A 24,242-nucleotide genomic window follows, 5' to 3' on the forward strand; every position below is an offset into this window, starting at 1 on the left:
CCGCGGTAGCTCCGCCGGCTGCCGTTGGCCGAGCCGCCGTGCGCGGGAGCGAGCGTTGGGAGCCGGCTGTCGGAGGCGCGGCTCTCCTCACAGGGCGCCGCTCCTGCCGCCTGGGCCGCCCCGCAGGACAGCGCGGCGGCAGCCGGAGCTGTCCGGGCAGCACCGAGAGGGAAGCCGCGGCGCGACGGGAGCGAGTGCTGAGGACAGCTGTGCCGGAGGTGTGCGGGAGAACGGTCCCGGGACGGGGAGAGGGGCCGTGCGGGGCTCCAGGAAGCTGCGGGGAGGCGACGGGGGGGATCTAGCGAGATCTGAGGCTGTAGGCGGCTGCGAGGGGGTGTGGGGGTTCTGGGGAGCTGGATGATCGTTGTGGTCCTTTTCAGCCCCCCTGCCGTTCCGTGGTTCTGGTAAATGCTGTGGAAAGTGAAAGTGGTGTTTCTACACTGAACATTGAAAAGGGCAATTGATCTAAAGAATGAAGCTGTCACATATCCTTAGAAATAGCTGATGTGGACAGTAAGAATACCATATGCATATAGGTAACATATTTTAGAGACATAGTTACCGAATTACGTGACCAGTTCTTTCTCCCAAAGCTGCAACAGACTTTAAATGTTCTAAACAATGTGGGTATAGTATTCTGACCTGGGAAACGTACTGTAAGGTTGTTCATTAGGCCAGCAGAAGTGAAGTCCATTGAACAAACTCTCAAGGAGTCGGGGCCTTTACACAAAGCAGAACTGTCCCACTCTGTGGGAACGTTAGGATGCCGTAGGCAGGCTCCACGATACTGCCCTCTGTCCTCCTTCCAAGCTTATCTCTAAGCAAGGACAGACGGAAGACCTGAACAATGACCCAGTGCAAAGGGCACAAATGCTGGGGGGTAATGAAGCAGTTAAGAGGTTATGTCTATGTTGCAAAGCAGACATCCAAAAGTTACGACCAGATGTTTGTTAAGAAAGCAGTTGTTAGTAGGCAATTGACCAATTAAGATATTTGTGGTTGGGTGGTAAGGATTTGTGTTTTCTTGGTATTGGTACGATTAATGAAGTGTCGCGAAAGAGTGTGATCCTGCAGTACTCAGCCAATGAAGAGCCAGGGAAGACAGAGATAAGGGTCGGGCAGTAGGGGATAAAAGATGTAACACTGTTTTCTCTGTGCTCTCCTGCTTGCAGGAGGCCCGCCATTACAAATAAAGATAGATATAAAGATCAGAGATACTGTCCTGGAAAATTATTTGGCTATTTCCAACAATGCTTATAAATATCTTAGAGAAAGCCGATTGCATATTTGTCCAAAGTACTAGACCCTGTATGTCGAGGTTGGCCTGAATGTGTCCAGGTGGTAGCAGCAAGTGTCCTATGGGTAGAAGAGAGTATGTCTGTACTCTTTGGGGGTGTAAGGAGTAAATTGTTGAGACTTTGATAGTATGTGTTTGCCCCCCCAAAGAGATTGCTCCTCATTTTGAGTCATGATCATTTAAAAAAAAAAAAAAAAAAAAAAAGGAAATTAAGAAAAAAAAGGAATGAGGGCAGGAATCCGCTCCTTGACCTCTTAGAAAAGCATGGTGCCAAATTCTCCCCCATGGAGATGAATTGGGCACAGAATAATTGGCCCAACTTAGAGGGAGTTGTGGATCATATAGATTCCCTCCACAAGCAAACTCGTATGGTGGAGGAAAAGGGAAAATCAATCACTTGTGCAGTTCCAGGAGCTGCTCTTACTGCTGCCGTAGAGATCCACAATGAACAGCACACGGCAGAAACCCAAATTATTCAGTCCTTGAAGGAATTGATTACAAAGACAAATCAGAAAACCTGGTGATCCTTCTCTGCCTTCTGATAGAAACTGGGCATGCATATGAAGAGACTGAAAGTGGGTATTCTGATGTTTGTATCGAGAAGGTCTCCCTATTCTGCTACAGAATTAGCCAAATAAAGGAAGGATTTTGGTTACACACCTAGGAAATCAGTATGTGTGGAAAGTGCCACTAACAGTGGGAGATCAGATCCTCTTGATTGAAAAGGAATCAGAGGGTTACTGGGGACCACCACTGGCAACCACTGTGCCCTGTGGTCCCTTACTCAAAGAGCTGATTATTGGGATGATTACTCCCCAGGACAACTAGTGTTGATTGATTTGCCCCACACTGGTCCTGTCCCTTTAACCCTCAGGGAGACTCTTAACAAATACATCTGAAAGGCTCAAGATGATCAGGAGGAAATGTACAAAATTAGCTATCTGGATTTCACCTACCTTCTAACTTTGCTTCACTTGGGACCAGGAAGTTTCATGTTTGTTTTGTTTTCTTTTCCAGTTATGCTTCCTCTAACCTTGGTTCCTTTGGAACCGGGAAGTTCTCTCTTGTTTTCCAAATGCTAACGAATGCTGATCCTATTTCTGTGCCTCACATGTTCCCTTCTCGCTCTGTTCCTTTCTCTGGGATCCCCATGGTATCATTAGTCACTGTTTTGGACAGGAATCTTCTTCAGATTAATTTTTGTAATTGCTTATGATGACCTTATCACAGTCACTGGCTGCTCATGGGGCCATGCCCATATTTGCTGTACTGGGCATATGGGACTGAATTCTAATTCTAACAGAGGCTTAACCCTTTCAACCATGGTTAAACACAGTGATTAAATGCATTCAGGAAATGAATGGGGCCAGGATAGCACTGGCTGATTGCCCCCAACTCCGGAGAGATGCAGGATAAAGAATAAAACTAGGGTGTCAGATTAACAAGTGATCTATGTGCATTGCTACACCCCTGCAGTTTTCCCTATCAGCACTGGGAACAAATCAGCAGTTATTATCTAGTGTATTATCTCAGTGGGAAAGAACTAATATAAAAAGTCCACCAGTTAATTGTAGATGCACTTGCCATAATTCAAATAATGTCTCCCTAGCTCTAAGTTGTGGAAGGTAAAAGAAATGCTTTACCCACTGAATTTTGAAAGGTGATTTGGGACAATGCAAACAAATTTCAAAGAGAATTTTAATCTTGGTGACATCTAGTTAATTTTACTTGTGATCCTCTCACTAACTATGCCACAGCTTTTGTCCTAACAATATGCAATGTTTTGGTACACACCATATACCTAATAATTGTGCTGGGACTGAATCACAATGGAGTTGGTTTTTTTTTCCTGCAAAGAAGAAAGAATCCCAAATGCTTGTGGAGAAAGAAGATTCAGGGATTTCCTTTTCTTTCTCGCTAGCAGATCTTGACGCTCTCCTGTTCCTGCCTGTGGGCTGCTTGTCATGCCAGAGTCCTGCAGTCTCCAGAAGCTACCCCACATGGTACCAAAAGAGATCATGGACCTGGATTCAGCCATTCCTCATTCTCCCACTGCATGAGCTCTCATGGAGCAGCATGCTCCTCAAAAGTGGTCATGGTCATTTTGTGCAGTTACACAGTGTTTGTGTACTTATGTAGGAATGGAATGTTGTTTCTGCATTAGAACTAATAATGTGAGTATTTTATGTCGTTGTTTCTGCTCCCATCTTGTGTTGTTTGTCAGTACTAATAGCTCTTCTGTCTCTCCCAAATAGCATGGGTTTGTTCTTTTCTTTTTGGGTTCAGTATCATTTCTTGCCATTATGGAGTGTTTCTCTTCCTTTCCTTTGTTTTCCAGGCTGTTAATTGACTCCTCATTGGAGCTACAATGACCCAAACACAGACTACTATGCACTGACCAAGTGAGATGCAAAAAGAAGAGGTAGGCTCCAAAACAGGCTTCGGGTGAGTGCTGTGTATGACTTGTGGTTTCTAGAATGACACCTAAGTCTTACTAACCCATGTTGTTTAGTATCTCATGTGGAGGTTTCTTTTCTCCTTCCAGGACTGGAGACTCCAGATGCTATTGCCCTTCCTGATCTCTTTGGGTTGCAGTGTTAGACATGCCCACATGCTTCGAAGGGGTGATTCCTTCATCCTTATTAGAAGATCTTGTCTTGTGTTCAACAGGTAGCATTGGAGAACTGTGGCCCTCTGAGCCGTGTGAGGACAGTACTGAGGCTCTTGGTGGTTACAGCAGGAAACCAGAGCCATAGATGGGTGCCAAGATGCACTCCTTATTTTGTCCGACTAGCTATGTTGACCCCTGAGGCCACTCCCATGCTTGTAGAGGTTCTATATTCATGGCATTGGTTGTCCCTCGTGCTCACTTTGTGTTCACCAGATGTTCTTATTTTACACCATCTTCCCCACCATATACTTACAAGCAAGTGTTCCACTTGGTCTCCATATCTCTCTCTGGCCAGGCAGATGCGGTGTGCCAACAAAACAAAGCATGCAGACCCTGAGAAGAAAAAAAAAAACAGGAGAGAAGCTGTCCTGGGTGAGACAGGAGAAGTGTCCCTTGAAGGGATGCTCCACTGGCACTGCCTCTCACATCCGCCGCCTGGTTCCTTCTCTCTCCTTGTCTTCTAGGGCTCACAAAGTCCAAACGTACCCTGATGGAGTTCAACTCTAGCTTGACCAACACTCATCACGTCCACAGTAGCTGGCTTAGGCTCCCAGTTACCAATGGGATGTCTGCGGCTTCTGCCACTCCTACCAAACATGGGTTTGTTCTTTTCTTTTTGGGTTTAATATCATTTCTTGCCGTTATGCAGTGTTTCTTGTTTCTCTTTTCTAGTGTTTCATGTTGTCAATCTGTGCCTCATTGGAGCTACAGCGACCCAAATGCTGACTGCTCTGCTTTGACCAAGTGAGATGCAAAAAGAAGAGGTAGGCTCCAAAACAGGCTTCCAGTGAGGGCCGTGTATGACTTGGGGTTTCTAGAGTTAACTTCTTCTTTTCCAGTTCTCTTTCGTGTTTTTTTTTTTTATTTCCCCCCCTTTTTCTAATTTATTTTCATTTTCTAATTCGCTTTCTAATTGTAATGCTTTCCTTTTCTCTGATTCCTTTTCCAGTTCCTTGTATTTTTTTCATTGCTGTTTCTGAATAATTTTCTAATTTGTTTTTTCCCTTTCTTTTCCTTTTTACCTTTTTCTTTTTTCTCCTTTTCATTTTCTAATTCTTTTATATCCTTTTCTACTTCCTTTTATTTTTCTTTCTAATTTTTTTTCTCAAGTCTTTTTCCAATTCTTTTTTGTTTTGAATTCTTTTTCTATTCCTCTAATTCTTTCTTTTGCTAATTCTGTTTCCAATTCTGTTTCCGTTTCCAATTTTCTTTCTTTTTCTTCATTATGTTCCTTTTCTTTGTCATATTCCTTTCCATATTTTTTTCTTCATCATATTACAATTCCCATTCCAATTCTCATTCCATTTCTTTTTCCTTTACCAATTATTTTTCCATTCCTTTTATTAAATCTCTCTTTTTCTCTTTCTAAATCTGTTTTTTCTTTCCTGTTTCTAATCTATTTTGTTTTTCTATTTTTTTTTCTAATTCTTTTCCTATTTCTTTTTCCTGTTGCAAGTCTTTTTCCTTTTTCTATTTCCTTTTTTTCTTTTTTGAATCCCAGTTCTTTTTCTAATTGTAGTTCTTGTGTTCTCTTTTTCTGGATAATTTTCCATTTTTTTCCTATTTCTTTGTCTAATTCTAATTATTTGTCTAGTTTTTTTTTCTAAATTTCCTTTTTTTCATTGTTTTTCTTTTTCCAATTCCTTTTCGTTTCCTTTTACCACTTCTCATTCTAACTTTAATTCTTCGTTTTCTTTTTATAATACTTTGTTTTTTTTCTAATACTTGTTTCATTTTCTTTTCTCCTTTTCTAATGACTTCTCTAATTCTTTTTCTAATTCTTATTCTACTCCTTGTTTTTTTCTTTCTCTAATTCTTTTTCCAACTCTTTTTTTTCTTTTTTCTATTTCATTTTTTTTCCAGCTCCAACTCTTTTTCTAATTGTAGTTCTTTTTCTTTTCCCCATTCCAAATCTTTTCCCCAATCCACATCCTTTTCATTTTCTCTATTTCAGTTTTTTTCTTTTACATTCTCTAATTCTTTTCTGATTCTTTTTTAAAATTTGTTTTCGATGTTTTCTGTCCTTTTCCTGAATCAGTTTCTTTTCTTTTTCTGATTCTAAATCTTTTTCTACTTCTCATTGTAATTCTTGATATTTTTCTATTTTTTTCTTTATATTTTTCCTTTTTCTAATTCATTTTATTTTTCTCAATCTTTTTCTAATTATTTTTGTTTCCAGGTTTTTCTTTTTGCATTTTCAGTTTTTGCAGTTCTTTTTCCAATTATCATTCTAATTCTTTTTCTTTATCCATTCGTTTTTCTTTTTCTAATTCCTTTTCATATTCTTTCTCTTGCTCTAGTGCTTTTGTTTCCTTTCTCTTCTTTTTCATTTTCCAATTCTTTTTTCAGTTTTGATTCCATTTCCAGTTCTGTTTCCAATTCTTCATCTATTTTATTTTCCATTTATTTTCTCAGTTCTTTTTTGTCCAATTCCTTTTCTTTTCATTTTCTTTTCCATATTCTTGTTTTTCTCTCTAATTCTATTTTTTCTAATTCTTTTCTTTTTTTATTCTTTTATTTTTCATAGTTCTATTTTTATCTTTTTCTAGACTTTTTCTCACTTGTTTTCCAATGGTTTTTTTTATTTTTTCACTCTTTTTTCATTTTCTAATTCTAGTTCTTTTTCCAATGCTTTTTCCATTTTTTTTCTTTTTCCAATTCTAATCCTAATTCTTCTTCATTTTTCTTTTTCTAATTATTTTTCTCTTTCATTTTCTAATTCTATTTTCTTTTTCTGTTTCTATTTCTAATAATTTTTATAATTAGAATTCCCTTTTCCTTTTTCTTGTTTCTTTTCTATTTCTTACTCTTTCTAATTCTTTTTCATTCTTTTACTTTTTATCTTTTTCTAATTCTTAATTGTTTTCCTTAATTAGTTTTCTTTTCCTTTATCTTTTTGTAATTCTAATTTCAGTTCTTTTTTTCCTAATTCCAGTTTTTTCCACAACCTTTCCCAATTCTTCTTCTAGTTTATTTCCAATTCGTTTTCTATTTATTTTCCTAATTCCAATTATTTTGTCTTTTTCCTATTCCTGTTCTAATTCTTTTTTTTTTCTAATAATTTTTCTTTTTATAATTCTAATTATTTCCTTTTCTATTTCCTCTTATTATTCTTTTTCTATTTCTTTTTCTACATCTTTTTTTTACTCTTTCCTTTTCCCTTTTTTCTTTTTCTTTTCCCCTTATTTTATTTTCTTTCTTTTTTTCTTAATTTTCATCTTTTGTGAACCTGAAGTACTCAGGCAATGAGAAACCAGGGGAGGAGAAGGTAAGAGTCAGGTAATAGGGCATGAACAATGTCCTACTGATTCAGATTTCATTATTTGTGAAGAAAATACTACCAGTCTACAAGGGACTTATCCAGTTGGGTTGCATTGCCAGAATTCCAAACCCAAATAAACCGAAGGATGCCCAATTTTGTGGGTTTTCACTTGGTTTACTTGTATTGTCTGTGCAAATTCATGTTATCTTTGTACAGGTTTGTGGGTCTTCACTGGGCTTTGCAGAAGTCCGCCCTGGTTCACTGAAGACTTTACAGGATCACTGGTCTTCACTGAGGTTCCATGAAGTTCACATGGTTTTGTAAAATTTTGCACGGCTTCACTTCTGTTCACACTAGTTCACATATCTTCACTTTGGTTCAGTCAAGTCTGCACAATTTTGCTGGTCTTTGCTGCCTTAAAATTTTACTTCTTTACTTAGTCCCTGACAGTTTGCAGGTGGAATCTCAATTTCTGAGTCATCTAGTGCTGCTGCCACTTCCCCCACCTTTCCAAGGTTTGTGCCTGCAATTAAAATATCTACACATGGATACAATTTCACATTCTAAGGCAGTGAAACTTTCTGTCAAAGTTCAGTGAGGTGGCTTGAGCAATAGTGGGAGTCTGCTGAAGGTATATTGTATCCCCTCCTGCATGAAAGCAGAGTTTCTTTATCCTCTTCCTGCAAGGAAACTGTAAAGAACATGTTTTTTACATTGAAAACTGCCATCCGAATAGGCTCCAAAGCCCATTTCACCTCATACTCCAGCCCCAAGCCATCAGTATTTCACGCCAAACTCCAGGTTCAAGTCCTTGCTAATTCACCCCAAATTGAGCTCCCAAAACCTCATTATTTCATCCCAAGTATGAGCCCCAAATCGTTACTATTTTCCCCCAAACTCTACTCCCAAACCCTACCTATTTCACCCCAAACATCAGCCCCAACACCCCAATGTCACCCCCCAAGGATGCTCCAGCATCACTCCCCCAGCGTAATTCCTTAATATCACCCCTCTGTCATCCCAACATCACCCACCAGCATCAACCCAACAATGTCACCCTCCACCATCACCACACTATCAACCCTCAGTGTCACTCCAACATTGTCATCCCCCAGTGTCACCCCAACGCTCTCACCCCACCATCAGTCATTCATGTTAAATCCCAGTGGTACTCCAACATCACCCCCAATGATGTCACCCCAGTGCTACTTGCTGATGTCAACCCTATTGATATCCCAACATCACTCCACCACAACCACAGTGTCACTTCCTCCAGTGTCGCTCTCTGAAATGTTAGATAATTCCATTAAGTGGGAAGCAGAATCTCCCTAAGCAGGTGTGCTATTACTATCTGACCCTTGAGAGATGGCAAGTCACCGAAGAGGAGAGAGAAGGAACATGCCAGCAGTAGATTCGATTGGCAGCACCAGCACGGCATCCCCCACTTCAAAGTGCACTTCCGTGCTTTCTCCTGCTTTCATTCTCCCCAGGGTCTGTAGGGTTTGTTCCGCTTGCATGCTGTACCCATGCGGCCAGCGTGTGATACAGAGCCCAAGTGGAACATTAACTTGGGAAACAAGTCTTTGCAAGAACAAGACCAAATACCAAGGATAGCACTCTCCACAAAACATTTTCAGCCACATCCACAAATATCAACTCCCTTAAAACTGCCAAAATACCTTATTCAATTCCAGGATCATTCTTCAGTTAGGGGCCTTTAGATCCCCAGCGTAACACCCCAACAACATCACCACCCAGCATTCACTCCCTGATGTCACTCCCTCCAGAAAAGCCCCAACATCACCCTTGTCACTAGAATGACACACCAGAAACATTCTCCAGTATCCCCAATGTTAGCCCCCAGTAATACTACAACATCACCCCAGTGTCACCCCCCTGTTGAACCCCCCCCCAGCAATAACCCAACCTCATCCCCCCAACATTACTCCCTAATATCACCCCACTGTCACAGCAGTGCCACCCCAGTGTCATTCCTTGTATCACCCCAACAACGTTCCCCCAGTATCACCCCCTGATGTCACCTCCAGTCATACTCATTACCTCTCAATGTCATTCCCCAAAATAAACCCAGTGTCACCCCAACAATTTCACCCCAGTAATGTCTCCCCCAACGTCACTCTTAACATCACCCCAGCGTCACCTCCACATCCCCCCAAAACATCACTCCTTGATGTTAAACCCTAGTAATATCCCAACATCAACCCACAACTTCATTCCCCGACATCAACCCAACATCACTTCCTCCAGTGATACCCCAACATCACCCCCAGTGTCACCCCTTAATATCATCCCTGTATCATCCCAATTTCACTCCAGTGTCACCCCCCCAGCTTCACTTCCTGATGTCAATCCCAGCCACACCCCACCAGCACTCCCCAGTATCACTTCCAAACATCACCGCAGCGTCACTCCCTGTTGAAACCCCTCTTAGGGTAGGGATAGCCCAATATCCTTCCTAGTAATGTCACCCCAACAATGTCACTCCTTGATGTTACCCCAAGTGATACCCCAACATCACCACCCAACGTCTCTCCCTTGTCACCCCAACATCACCCCAACGTCATTTCCTGATTCCTCCCTCACTTCCCTCCCAGCATCACCTCAATAATGTCACCCCCCCAACAACGTCACTCCTTCATCTCATCCCCCAGAGATACTCTAACATCACCCTACAACATCACTGCACAACCTCAACCCAGTTTCACCCCAGTGTCACACCAGTGTGCCCCCACCAGTGTCACCCCAACAGTGTAACCCCAATATCACTCCCTTATGTCACCCCCCAGTGAAACTGCAACACCATCCTAGTCTTATCGGAATGTAACCTCCCAGCTTCACTCCAACAATACTACTCAAAAAAACCCCAACATCACCCCCACCAATAATTATCTCCTGTAACACTACGACATGATGGAAAATGCAACAACAATAGCAAAAAAGTAAGTCCTAGGTTGCAATAAGTGAGGACTTGCTTAAACACGGCAGCTATAAACACAAAAACAAGGAACAAAATCTGCTTAACTTTAGAAGATCTCAAGCAAGCAGGGACCTCCAGCAAAAGCTGCTCATTCCTGCTGACAACACTTAAATGAGGCCTGGGAGGGGGTGGAGCCAGGATCCACCCCTTTCATCACTCAGGTGCGTTTCGTGCACCTGAGCTCCTCTGGTTTGTCCCTTCTCAATTATTGTTTCAAGCCACACCTTAGGGTTTCCACTACATTCCCCCCAACAATATCACTCCAACATCACTCCCTGATGTCCCCCCATGATATTCCAACATCACCCCTCAGCATCACCCCCCCACATCATCCTAGCCCAATGTCACCCCAGTGTCACCCCAGTGTCACCAGCAGAGTCACCAATTTTAGAAAGTCAGGCAATTTTACCAATTGCCTTTGAGGACAGAGTTGAATCAAAATATGCGTGCCATTGTTGCTCATCCACTGATAAAACTCCCCTTGCCAGACAGGCAGATCCAATCGCCAGCTTGTTACTAGTCTTTTTTTTTTTTTTTTTTTTTGCTTCAGGCCTTATGGGAACAGTTAGTTCACAGCCAGAAGCAGTGATTGAGCACCTGGTGAAGGGTGTAGCCAGCCCTGTGAGCACAGGTGGAAGCAATTCACCTATGGGACCGGATAGGGCTGACCTTGGCTCCACCCCCTCCCTGACCACATTTAAGGGCTGGGAACAGTAAGGGCAGCATCTCTACCTGGGGGTTGTCTCCTTGGGAGTGAATGCAGACCTTTGGAAAGTGGTGAGTGATTCATGTGTTACTGAAGTTGCTGCCATGCCTTGTTTTTACTGAAGTTGCTGCCATGCCTTGTTTTTACTGAAGTTGCTGCCATGCCTTGTTTTTACTGAAGTTGCTGCCATGCCTTGTTTTTACTGAAGTTGCTGCCATGCCTTGTTTTTACTGAAGTTGCTGCCATGCCTTGTTTTTACTGAAGTTGCTGCCATGCCTTGTTTTTACTGAAGTTGCTGCCATGCCTTGTTTTTACTGAAGTTGCTGCCATGCCTTGTTTTTACTGAAGTTGCTGCCATGCCTTGTTTTTACTGAAGTTGCTGCCATGCCTTGTTTTTACTGAAGTTGCTGCCATGCCTTGTTTTTACTGAAGTTGCTGCCATGCCTTGTTTTTACTGAAGTTGCTGCCATGCCTTGTTTTTACTGAAGTTGCTGCCATGCCTTGTTTTTACTGAAGTTGCTGCCATGCCTTGTTTTTACTGAAGTTGCTGCCATGCCTTGTTTTTACTGAAGTTGCTGCCATGCCTTGTTTTTACTGAAGTTGCTGCCATGCCTTGTTTTTACTGAAGTTGCTGCCATGCCTTGTTTTTACTGAAGTTGCTGCCATGCCTTGTTTTTACTGAAGTTGCTGCCATGCCTTGTTTTTACTGAAGTTGCTGCCATGCCTTGTTTTTACTGAAGTTGCTGCCATGCCTTGTTTTTACTGAAGTTGCTGCCATGCCTTGTTTTTACTGAAGTTGCTGCCATGCCTTGTTTTTACTGAAGTTGCTGCCATGCCTTGTTTTTACTGAAGTTGCTGCCATGCCTTGTTTTTACTGAAGTTGCTGCCATGCCTTGTTTTTACTGAAGTTGCTGCCATGCCTTGTTTTTACTGAAGTTGCTGCCATGCCTTGTTTTTACTGAAGTTGCTGCCATGCCTTGTTTTTACTGAAGTTGCTGCCATGCCTTGTTTTTACTGAAGTTGCTGCCATGCCTTGTTTTTACTGAAGTTGCTGCCATGCCTTGTTTTTACTGAAGTTGCTGCCATGCCTTGTTTTTACTGAAGTTGCTGCCATGCCTTGTTTTTACTGAAGTTGCTGCCATGCCTTGTTTTTACTGAAGTTGCTGCCATGCCTTGTTTTTACTGAAGTTGCTGCCATGCCTTGTTTTTACTGAAGTTGCTGCCATGCCTTGTTTTTACTGAAGTTGCTGCCATGCCTTGTTTTTACTGAAGTTGCTGCCATGCCTTGTTTTTACTGAAGTTGCTGCCATGCCTTGTTTTTACTGAAGTTGCTGCCATGCCTTGTTTTTACTGAAGTTGCTGCCATGCCTTGTTTTTACTGAAGTTGCTGCCATGCCTTGTTTTTACTGAAGTTGCTGCCATGCCTTGTTTTTACTGAAGTTGCTGCCATGCCTTGTTTTTACTGAAGTTGCTGCCATGCCTTGTTTTTACTGAAGTTGCTGCCATGCCTTGTTTTTACTGAAGTTGCTGCCATGCCTTGTTTTTACTGAAGTTGCTGCCATGCCTTGTTTTTACTGAAGTTGCTGCCATGCCTTGTTTTTACTGAAGTTGCTGCCATGCCTTGTTTTTACTGAAGTTGCTGCCATGCCTTGTTTTTACTGAAGTTGCTGCCATGCCTTGTTTTTACTGAAGTTGCTGCCATGCCTTGTTTTTACTGAAGTTGCTGCCATGCCTTGTTTTTACTGAAGTTGCTGCCATGCCTTGTTTTTACTGAAGTTGCTGCCATGCCTTGTTTTTACTGAAGTTGCTGCCATGCCTTGTTTTTACTGAAGTTGCTGCCATGCCTTGTTTTTACTGAAGTTGCTGCCATGCCTTGTTTTTACTGAAGTTGCTGCCATGCCTTGTTTTTACTGAAGTTGCTGCCATGCCTTGTTTTTACTGAAGTTGCTGCCATGCCTTGTTTTTACTGAAGTTGCTGCCATGCCTTGTTTTTACTGAAGTTGCTGCCATGCCTTGTTTTTACTGAAGTTGCTGCCATGCCTTGTTTTTACTGAAGTTGCTGCCATGCCTTGTTTTTACTGAAGTTGCTGCCATGCCTTGTTTTTACTGAAGTTGCTGCCATGCCTTGTTTTTACTGAAGTTGCTGCCATGCCTTGTTTTTACTGAAGTTGCTGCCATGCCTTGTTTTTACTGAAGTTGCTGCCATGCCTTGTTTTTACTGAAGTTGCTGCCATGCCTTGTTTTTACTGAAGTTGCTGCCATGCCTTGTTTTTACTGAAGTTGCTGCCATGCCTTGTTTTTACTGAAGTTGCTGCCATGCCTTGTTTTTACTGAAGTTGCTGCCATGCCTTGTTTTTACTGAAGTTGCTGCCATGCCTTGTTTTTACTGAAGTTGCTGCCATGCCTTGTTTTTACTGAAGTTGCTGCCATGCCTTGTTTTTACTGAAGTTGCTGCCATGCCTTGTTTTTACTGAAGTTGCTGCCATGCCTTGTTTTTACTGAAGTTGCTGCCATGCCTTGTTTTTACTGAAGTTGCTGCCATGCCTTGTTTTTACTGAAGTTGCTGCCATGCCTTGTTTTTACTGAAGTTGCTGCCATGCCTTGTTTTTACTGAAGTTGCTGCCATGCCTTGTTTTTACTGAAGTTGCTGCCATGCCTTGTTTTTACTGAAGTTGCTGCCATGCCTTGTTTTTACTGAAGTTGCTGCCATGCCTTGTTTTTACTGAAGTTGCTGCCATGCCTTGTTTTTACTGAAGTTGCTGCCATGCCTTGTTTTTACTGAAGTTGCTGCCATGCCTTGTTTTTACTGAAGTTGCTGCCATGCCTTGTTTTTACTGAAGTTGCTGCCATGCCTTGTTTTTACTGAAGTTGCTGCCATGCCTTGTTTTTACTGAAGTTGCTGCCATGCCTTGTTTTTACTGAAGTTGCTGCCATGCCTTGTTTTTACTGAAGTTGCTGCCATGCCTTGTTTTTACTGAAGTTGCTGCCATGCCTTGTTTTTACTGAAGTTGCTGCCATGCCTTGTTTTTACTGAAGTTGCTGCCATGCCTTGTTTTTACTGAAGTTGCTGCCATGCCTTGTTTTTACTGAAGTTGCTGCCATGCCTTGTTTTTACTGAAGTTGCTGCCATGCCTTGTTTTTACTGAAGTTGCTGCCATGCCTTGTTTTTACTGAAGTTGCTGCCATGCCTTGTTTTTACTGAAGTTGCTGCCATGCCTTGTTTTTACTGAAGTTGCTGCCATGCCTTGTTTTTACTGAAGTTGCTGCCATGCCTTGTTTTTACTGAAGTTGCTGCCATGCCTTGTTTTTACTGAAGTTGCTGCCATGCCTTGTTTTTACTGAAGTTGCTGCCATGCCTTGTTTTTACTGAAGTTGCTGCCATGCCTTGTTTTTACTGAAGTTGCTGCCATGCCTTGTTTTTACTGAAGTTGCTGCCATGCCTTGTTTTTACTGAAGTTGCTGCCATGCCTTGTTTTTACTGAAGTTGCTGCCATGCCTTGTTTTTACTGAAGTTGCTGCCATGCCTTGTTTTTACTGAAGTTGCTGCCATGCCTTGTTTTTACTGAAGTTGCTGCCATGCCTTGTTTTTACTGAAGTTGCTGCCATGCCTTGTTTTTACTGAAGTTGCTGCCATGCCTTGTTTTTACTGAAGTTGCTGCCATGCCTTGTTTTTACTGAAGTTGCTGCCATGCCTTGTTTTTACTGAAGTTGCTGCCATGCCTTGTTTTTACTGAAGTTGCTGCCATGCCTTGTTTTTACTGAAGTTGCTGCCATGCCTTGTTTTTACTGAAGTTGCTGCCATGCCTTGTTTTTACTGAAGTTGCTGCCATGCCTTGTTTTTACTGAAGTTGCTGCCATGCCTTGTTTTTACTGAAGTTGCTGCCATGCCTTGTTTTTACTGAAGTTGCTGCCATGCCTTGTTTTTACTGAAGTTGCTGCCATGCCTTGTTTTTACTGAAGTTGCTGCCATGCCTTGTTTTTACTGAAGTTGCTGCCATGCCTTGTTTTTACTGAAGTTGCTGCCATGCCTTGTTTTTACTGAAGTTGCTGCCATGCCTTGTTTTTACTGAAGTTGCTGCCATGCCTTGTTTTTACTGAAGTTGCTGCCATGCCTTGTTTTTACTGAAGTTGCTGCCATGCCTTGTTTTTACTGAAGTTGCTGCCATGCCTTGTTTTTACTGAAGTTGCTGCCATGCCTTGTTTTTACTGAAGTTGCTGCCATGCCTTGTTTTTACTGAAGTTGCTGCCATGCCTTGTTTTTACTGAAGTTGCTGCCATGCCTTGTTTTTACTGAAGTTGCTGCCATGCCTTGTTTTTACTGAAGTTGCTGCCATGCCTTGTTTTTACTGAAGTTGCTGCCATGCCTTGTTTTTACTGAAGTTGCTGCCATGCCTTGTTTTTACTGAAGTTGCTGCCATGCCTTGTTTTTACTGAAGTTGCTGCCATGCCTTGTTTTTACTGAAGTTGCTGCCATGCCTTGTTTTTACTGAAGTTGCTGCCATGCCTTGTTTTTACTGAAGTTGCTGCCATGCCTTGTTTTTACTGAAGTTGCTGCCATGCCTTGTTTTTACTGAAGTTGCTGCCATGCCTTGTTTTTACTGAAGTTGCTGCCATGCCTTGTTTTTACTGAAGTTGCTGCCATGCCTTGTTTTTACTGAAGTTGCTGCCATGCCTTGTTTTTACTGAAGTTGCTGCCATGCCTTGTTTTTACTGAAGTTGCTGCCATGCCTTGTTTTTACTGAAGTTGCTGCCATGCCTTGTTTTTACTGAAGTTGCTGCCATGCCTTGTTTTTACTGAAGTTGCTGCCATGCCTTGTTTTTACTGAAGTTGCTGCCATGCCTTGTTTTTACTGAAGTTGCTGCCATGCCTTGTTTTTACTGAAGTTGCTGCCATGCCTTGTTTTTACTGAAGTTGCTGCCATGCCTTGTTTTTACTGAAGTTGCTGCCATGCCTTGTTTTTACTGAAGTTGCTGCCATGCCTTGTTTTTACTGAAGTTGCTGCCATGCCTTGTTTTTACTGAAGTTGCTGCCATGCCTTGTTTTTACTGAAGTTGCTGCCATGCCTTGTTTTTACTGAAGTTGCTGCCATGCCTTGTTTTTACTGAAGTTGCTGCCATGCCTTGTTTTTACTGAAGTTGCTGCCATGCCTTGTTTTTACTGAAGTTGCTGCCATGCCTTGTTTTTACTGAAGTTGCTGCCATGCCTTGTTTTTACTGAAGTTGCTGCCATGCCTTGTTTTTACTGAAGTTGCTGCCATGCCTTGTTTTTACTGAAGTTGCTGCCATGCCTTGTTTTTACTGAAGTTGCTGCCATGCCTTGTTTTTACTGAAGTTGCTGCCATGCCTTGTTTTTACTGAAGTTGCTGCCATGCCTTGTTTTTACTGAAGTTGCTGCCATGCCTTGTTTTTACTGAAGTTGCTGCCATGCCTTGTTTTTACTGAAGTTGCTGCCATGCCTTGTTTTTACTGAAGTTGCTGCCATGCCTTGTTTTTACTGAAGTTGCTGCCATGCCTTGTTTTTACTGAAGTTGCTGCCATGCCTTGTTTTTACTGAAGTTGCTGCCATGCCTTGTTTTTACTGAAGTTGCTGCCATGCCTTGTTTTTACTGAAGTTGCTGCCATGCCTTGTTTTTACTGAAGTTGCTGCCATGCCTTGTTTTTACTGAAGTTGCTGCCATGCCTTGTTTTTACTGAAGTTGCTGCCATGCCTTGTTTTTACTGAAGTTGCTGCCATGCCTTGTTTTTACTGAAGTTGCTGCCATGCCTTGTTTTTACTGAAGTTGCTGCCATGCCTTGTTTTTACTGAAGTTGCTGCCATGCCTTGTTTTTACTGAAGTTGCTGCCATGCCTTGTTTTTACTGAAGTTGCTGCCATGCCTTGTTTTTACTGAAGTTGCTGCCATGCCTTGTTTTTACTGAAGTTGCTGCCATGCCTTGTTTTTACTGAAGTTGCTGCCATGCCTTGTTTTTACTGAAGTTGCTGCCATGCCTTGTTTTTACTGAAGTTGCTGCCATGCCTTGTTTTTACTGAAGTTGCTGCCATGCCTTGTTTTTACTGAAGTTGCTGCCATGCCTTGTTTTTACTGAAGTTGCTGCCATGCCTTGTTTTTACTGAAGTTGCTGCCATGCCTTGTTTTTACTGAAGTTGCTGCCATGCCTTGTTTTTACTGAAGTTGCTGCCATGCCTTGTTTTTACTGAAGTTGCTGCCATGCCTTGTTTTTACTGAAGTTGCTGCCATGCCTTGTTTTTACTGAAGTTGCTGCCATGCCTTGTTTTTACTGAAGTTGCTGCCATGCCTTGTTTTTACTGAAGTTGCTGCCATGCCTTGTTTTTACTGAAGTTGCTGCCATGCCTTGTTTTTACTGAAGTTGCTGCCATGCCTTGTTTTTACTGAAGTTGCTGCCATGCCTTGTTTTTACTGAAGTTGCTGCCATGCCTTGTTTTTACTGAAGTTGCTGCCATGCCTTGTTTTTACTGAAGTTGCTGCCATGCCTTGTTTTTACTGAAGTTGCTGCCATGCCTTGTTTTTACTGAAGTTGCTGCCATGCCTTGTTTTTACTGAAGTTGCTGCCATGCCTTGTTTTTACTGAAGTTGCTGCCATGCCTTGTTTTTACTGAAGTTGCTGCCATGCCTTGTTTTTACTGAAGTTGCTGCCATGCCTTGTTTTTACTGAAGTTGCTGCCATGCCTTGTTTTTACTGAAGTTGCTGCCATGCCTTGTTTTTACTGAAGTTGCTGCCATGCCTTGTTTTTACTGAAGTTGCTGCCATGCCTTGTTTTTACTGAAGTTGCTGCCATGCCTTGTTTTTACTGAAGTTGCTGCCATGCCTTGTTTTTACTGAAGTTGCTGCCATGCCTTGTTTTTACTGAAGTTGCTGCCATGCCTTGTTTTTACTGAAGTTGCTGCCATGCCTTGTTTTTACTGAAGTTGCTGCCATGCCTTGTTTTTACTGAAGTTGCTGCCATCTTGACCGCTTTCATTGGGTGGAAACCATAAGGGCAGCATCTCTCCATGGAGTGTGGGGCGAGGTCTGGTCCTTGAGAAAGGGCGAGTGATTCCTTCTTATTTCAGGGCTGTGTTTTTTCCCATTTTGGGGGCTTCCTGACCTCATTTAATTGCTGGCACCTGTTTCCTGTGGAGCATGGGGAAGTGTTGGTTCTTGGGAAGGGGGTAAGTGGTTTCTTTATTTCAGGGCTGTAATCTCTCTCTTTTTTTTTTTTTTTTTCTTCCTCTAGTATCCTGACCACATTTTAAGGGGTGGAAGCCACAAGGGCAGCATCTCTACCTGGAGACTGCTTCCTTGGCAGTGTGGGCTGAGTGTTCATCCTTGGAATGGGGTAACTTATTCTTTTTTTTATTTCAGGGCTGTGATATCCCCTTCTGGGGGTATCCTGACTACATTTAAGGCCTGGCAGCCATAGGTGCAGCATCCTGGCGGCAGCTTCCCTTGGAGAGTGGGGTGAGTATTTGGAACGGGGCATGTAATTCCTTCTTTATTTCAGGGCTGTGAGCTCCACCTTTTTGGGGGGACCCCAAACTGGATTAGAGCAGCTGTATTTGCATGTTTGTCATCACAATGCCCTTTTTTCTTCTCTAAGGGAGATGAAGGTGTTATCTCCCTTTCTCTGATATGGTGATTGAAGGACTGACACATGTTTCTTTCTTTCATTGCTCCCTCATTTCTGGAATGCTTCAATCAGCCTCAGGATAATGCTGGTTATCTGACTGAGCATTGCTGTTGTGGGAATGCCCAGAGCTAACGTCCTTTTCCATAAAGAGGTTCTTCATTCTCCAGGTCTTTTAAGCAAATCTTTCTGAGCTTGTTATCTTCTGGTTCCATCTCTGTTCACCATTTCATGGTTCTTATAGCATGATCTCCAACCTGGGGCTCCAAACATGGTTTGTGTGCACCTCTATCATCCCATTTCATGACTGTAGTTAAGAGTGTTATGCACTGCTTCCAAGCATACAAAGTTGTTTAAAGGCATTCTGTGCACCCTTACATGTAATAAATCAGCTGATCTTTTTTTTTTTTTTTTTTTTTTTTTTAGCTTGATGGGGTTTAGGGATTGCTGGAGTTTGTCTCATCAGGGGTGTAAGCACTTTGAGATCTACTGAGCAGGTAACAGAGCATTCCAAGCCCCGTGTTTGTGCACTAGCTTGTATGCAGGCAGGTTTCTAATGGCTGTGGGAAGCTCACTTAGGGATCAAATGGGTTGCAGGCGGCTCACCTTTCTCTATGGGGTCTATTCTCCCAGCCTGCTGCACTACATGGCTGATGATAGAGTGAGGTGCTTCGGCCAGGACCTGAAGAACACTCCCAGAACGTAGTGGCCATCTGCTTCATCCTCACTGTGCTTAATATGGTCTGCACCACTCAAGCATAGTGATAACAGGTATTCTGTTCCTATTTTGTCTGGTTCTCTCCCATATCTCCCTTACAAATTTGTCAATGGTAATGGATCCCAAGGCATTGTTCTCAGAGCACATTGTGACTGACCACCTTGGGATCCTACAGTCCTTTCTGTTTGAACAGCAGATCTGACTTCATCTTTATAGAAGGCCAAGGATTGTCCTCTTTTGGACCACTGTACTCAGCATCACCCCAGACATCTCCATCCTAATTGTCTGGAGATCCTATTAGTTTCCTAATCTCTATGACACCCAAACCCCCATCCCTCTTCCTTCCATCCCCTGTCCCCCATTCAATAGCTCTACAGCTCTGGTTCCCAACAGTGTGATGAAGTGAGGTCCCTGGTTTGCTGAATACTGGGACTGGTCCAGAGAGGCTCTGTGATACAGCTAGATCAGGTTGCCCAGAACCTGGCCCAGCCTCACCTTGGAAGGGATAAGGCATCCATCATGTGTCTGAGTAACCTGTTCCACTGTGTCACCACCCTCACAAGATTTTCTTTATATCTAACCTAAATTTTTTCTCATTCTTCCCTTTAGGTATTGAAAGGCTGTTACCAGGTCACCTCAGAGCCTTCACTTCTCCAGGCTGAACAGCCCCAATTTTCTCTCTTCATAGGAAAGGCATTCCATCCCTCGGTTCATATTTGTGGCTATTCTCTGGATGTACTCCAACAGCTCTATGTCTGTGTCCTACACTGCAGCCATCCAAATCCAGACACAGCACTCCAGGTGAGGCCTCACGAGCATAGGGCAGAGGGGCAGGATCATCTCCCTTTGCCTACTGACCACGCATCTTTGGGTGGAACCCAGCATACAGTTAGCTTTCTGGGCTGGGAAGGTACATTGCTGAGTGCCCACTACTCAGCCTGTTGAGGTCTCTCTGGATGGTGTCCCATCCCTCTGGTGTGTCACTGCACCCCACAGCTCGGTGTCATTAGGGTGCACTTGACCCCCACTGTCAATGTCACTGATGAAGAGGCAATCCCAGATGTTGATACAAACTCGGCAAAGAACCGCTTGAGAGCAGCCCTGAAGAGAAGGATGTGTGGATCCCAGTGGATAAGAAGCTGGACATGAGCTAGCAGTGTGCACTTGCATCCTGGAAAGACAACTATATCCTGGGCTGCATTAAAAGAAGAACAGCCAGCAGAGAGAGGGAGGTGATTTTTTTTTTTTTTTTTTTTTTTCTTTTCCCCCTCTACTCGGCTCTCATGAGGCACCATCTGCTTAACTGCGTCCAGGCCTGGAGCCCCCAGCACAGGAAGGACTTGGAACTCTCAGAGTGGGTCCAGAGGAGGGCACTAAGATGATCAGAGGCCTGGAGCACCTCTCCTATGAGGAAAGGTTGAGGGAACTGGGCTTGTTTAGACTGGAGAAGAGAAGGCTCTGGAGAGACCTCATTGTGGCCTTCCAGTACTTGAGGGAGTGGATAAACAGGAGGGGAAACAGCTGTTTATGAGGGTGGATCAGGATAGGACAAGGGGGAGTAGTTTTAAACTAAGACAGGAGAGGTTTAGGTTGGATATTAGGAGGAAGTTTTTCACTCAGGGTGGTGATGCACTGGAACATGTGCCTTGGAGTCACTTCCAGGAGGATCTGCTCTGCGATAATTCACAGCACAGAGGTGAGACTGACATGTTGATAGTTCCCAGGGTCATCTTTTTTATCCATAATAACAGGTGTGCTGTTGCCTTTTTTCTACTCACCAGGGATTTCACCTGACTGCCACAACTTCTCAAATACCGTTGAGAATGGCTTGTTGACTGCATCAGCAAATACCGTCGTGACTCTGGGATGCATTTCATTGGGACCCATAGACTCCTGGATGTTCAGGTTCCTCAGGTGATCCCAAACCCTATCTTGACTCTCAGTGTGGGGCAGGGAGGTTGTTGGTGGGGGTGGCATTGCTTTCTCAATCCCCACCTGCACAGCCAAAGGTGAGGGCTGTATATAATGAGCAGTTATCAGAGGAGATGGAAGCAAAAGTGTTGTTGGGTATTTGAGCCTTTTCTTGTGTGTTGTTCTCAGCTACTGTGCTGCTGGTGAGCAGCATCATGCACAGAGTGCAGCCCCCCAATGTATGCAGGGTAGTGCTTTCGTTACTGTGCAGCATTACTGGGAGCTGTGGTTCTCCCAGGTGCTGTAACGTCTGCATGGAGAGATGTGTGAATCTTCATGAGAACAGCTAGAAACGGAAAGCTGGATTTCCTGGAATGCCCCAGAATCCCACTTTGCTGACTGGTAATTGTCTGCCCAGCAGGTAAGGGCAGCGTACGCACACCAATGTTTACCCATTATGTAGCGTGGTACAACGTAGCACTCCCGGAGCTCTTTATTGCATTTTAGGGTACCCCAAAGGCTGCCTGTCCTTTTCTTCCCAGATTCTATTTGTCTCTGGCCTTTCACTGCAGTGTTCTCCTTCTCTTTACCCTAGACATTATCTACTGCATTTTCTTGCTGTCCTGTTTTGGTGTTCTGTGCCCCATTGTCTTGGCCATTGTACTTAGCTTTCTTTGCTGCATTCTCTTCAGCGTTCGGTTTTGGTGTTTCTTGCCATGTTCTCTTGTCCATTGTCCTCAGCATTTCCTGCCATCTCATAGCCATTGCCTGGGCGTTCCCTGTGACATCCTCCTAGGTGTCCTGTTTTGGCGTTCCCTGTGGCATTCTCCTTGGCCTCCTGTTTTGGCCTACCCAGCCACCTTATCTTGGCCTTCTGCATGGGCTTTCTTTGCCATGTTCTCTCTGGCCGCTTCTTCTGGAGTTCCCTGCCACATCCTCTTGGCTTCCTGTTTTGGCACTTCCTGCCATGTTCTCTTAGCCCTTGCCTAGGCATTTACTGCTGTGTTCTCTTAGCCTTCTGTTTTGGTATTTCTTGCCATGTTCTCTTGGCCGTTGTCCTCGGCACTTCCTGCTATCTCATAGCCCTTGCCCGGGCGTTCCCTGTGATGTCCTCCTCGGCGTGCTGTTTTGGCGTTCCCTTCCCTGTGGCATTCTCCTTGGCCTCCTGTTTTGGCCTACCCAGCCACCTTCTCTTGGCCTTCTGTATTGGCTTTCTTTGCCATGTTCTCTTTGGCCGCTTGTTCTGGCGTTCCCTGCCACGTCCTCTTGGCCTCCTGTTTTGGCATTTCTTGCCATGTTCTCTTAGCTCTTGCCTAGGCATTTCTTGCCATGTTCTCTTGGCCTTCTGTTTTGGTGTTTCTTGCTGTGTTTTCTCGGCCTTTGCTGTTGGCCTTCCCTGCTGTGCTCTCCTTGCCCTTGCCCTCACCATAGCCTTTCATTGGGCATTCTCCTTGCTTTTGCCCTTCCCTTAGCCTTTGCTGTTTGCTTTGCCTTTACCTCAGATTTCCCTTTGCTTGTCCTGGGAGTTTGGCATGCCTTTGCCTTTGGCTCTCTGGGATTGGCTGGGAGGCAGCGTTAATTTTGATCTTGACCTGAACCCCTAGCTTAATGGGAACTCTAATGATAATTACATTAACCTGCAATGCATCTGTAAACCTAACCCTTAGCCTGATGTAAAAAAAAAAAATGTCTCTAACCCGAAATGCAGCAATAAAAATAACACCCCTTGTTTTCTGTCAAATTAACCTTCATCCCAATCGTAGTGCAGAAAAGAAGTTGTAGTTAGTTTAACAATTCAAGCCAAGAAATAGCATTAATTTTATCCCTAATGCTCCTTTGTGACATCATTAGAGCAGTGTGCACAGGGTGCAGCCCTTGCATATGTGGGATAGTGCCTTCATTACTGTATTGTGTCCAACAGGTGGCAGCGGGGAGCTGTGGCGCTCCTGAGCGCCGTAAAAACTGCACAGAGTGATCTGTGGCTCTTCATGAGAACAGCCAGGAACAGAAATCTGCATTTCCTGTGATGTCCTGGAAGCCAACTTTGCTGACGGTAATAATCTGCCCATGAGGTAAGGGCAATGTTTACCCATTACTTAGTAAGACACAAGGTAGGGTACCCGGAGTTCATTTCTGCATTTCAGCGTGCCTTACAGGCTGTCCGTTCTCTTCCTTGTGCATTCCCCTTGCCTCTCCTCTGTGCCTAGTTATTTCCTGCAGCATTCTCTTTGGTCTCTGTTCTGATGTCTGTGGTGGCATTCTCTTGTGCCTTGCCCAGTGTTTTGGCGTTCCGTGCGGTGTTTTCTTGGGCCCTGCCCTCCGTTTTGGCGTTCCTGGCGGTGTTTTCTTGGACCCTGCCCTCCGTTTTGGTGTTCCTCGCGGTGTTTTCTTGGGCCCTGCCCTCCGTTTTGGCGTTCCTGGCGGCGTTTTCTTGGGCCCTGCCCTCCGTTTTGGCGTTCCTCGCGGTGTTTTCTTGGGCCCTGCCCTCCGTTTTGGCGTTCCTCGCGGTGTTTTCTTGGGCCCTGCCCTCCGTTTTGGCGTTCCTCGCGGTGTTTTCTTGGGCCCTGCCCTCCGTTTTGGCGTTCCGTGCGGTGTTCTCTTGGGCCCTGCCCTCCGTTTTGGCGTTCCCTGCATTGTTCTCTTGAGCCTTGCCCTCCGTTTTGGCGTTCCTGGCGGTGTTCTCTTGAGCCTTGCCCTCCGTTTTGGCGTTCCCTGCATTGTTCTATTGGGCCCTGTCCTCCGTTTTGGCATTGCCTGTGGCATTATCTTGGTTTTTGCCCTCTGTTTTGGTGTTCTGTGCAATGGTCTCATCAGTCTTGTGCTGTTTTGGTGTTCCTTGCGGCATTCTCTTTGATCTTGTCCTTCATTTTGGCATTCCCGAGGCTGTCCCTTGAGGCCCGGCCTCTGGCGAGGCCTTCCCTTTGTTGTTCTCCATGACTTTGCCTTGTCTTTGATGTTGCCTTCCCTTGGGTGCTGTCTATACCTTTGTCTTCTGTTTTGGCGTTCCCTGTGGCATTCTCCTTGGCCTCCCGTTTTGGCCTACCTAGCCACCT

At 44.0% G+C, this 24,242-nt stretch overlaps 2 long non-coding RNA genes across 9 annotated transcripts; both read left to right on the forward strand.

The window, feature by feature from the left end:
- Window positions 1–35: 35 nt before the first annotated feature.
- On the forward strand, window positions 36–10,140 carry LOC149916688 (uncharacterized). 3 transcript variants are annotated; one of them, XR_016469864.1, is made up of 6 exons: window positions 36–218; window positions 3,222–3,471; window positions 3,636–3,742; window positions 3,843–3,967; window positions 4,264–4,732; window positions 7,447–10,140. It is a non-coding gene; the product is annotated as an uncharacterized LOC149916688 (long non-coding RNA). The 3 variants fall into 3 exon arrangements; XR_016469865.1 differs by lacking the exon at window positions 3,222–3,471; XR_016469863.1 differs by lacking the exons at window positions 36–218; window positions 3,222–3,471 and having other exon boundaries at window positions 3,478–3,742; window positions 7,447–10,139.
- Window positions 10,141–10,169: 29 nt separating this feature from the next.
- On the forward strand, window positions 10,170–22,371 carry LOC149916689 (uncharacterized). Of its 6 annotated transcripts, none has more exons than XR_016469869.1 (4): window positions 10,170–11,005; window positions 18,299–18,394; window positions 18,987–19,331; window positions 19,888–22,371. It is a non-coding gene; the product is annotated as an uncharacterized LOC149916689 (long non-coding RNA). The 6 variants fall into 6 exon arrangements; XR_016469868.1 differs by lacking the exon at window positions 10,170–11,005 and adding an exon at window positions 17,853–18,105; XR_016469871.1 differs by lacking the exon at window positions 10,170–11,005 and having other exon boundaries at window positions 18,180–18,394; window positions 19,888–21,192; window positions 21,488–22,371.
- The last annotated feature ends 1,871 nt before the right edge of the window (window positions 22,372–24,242 follow it).

This window comes from Phasianus colchicus, chromosome 10 (genome assembly GCF_987193195.1).
Source record: "Phasianus colchicus chromosome 10, bPhaCol1.hap1.1, whole genome shotgun sequence".
Taxonomy (NCBI): domain Eukaryota; kingdom Metazoa; phylum Chordata; class Aves; order Galliformes; family Phasianidae; genus Phasianus; species Phasianus colchicus.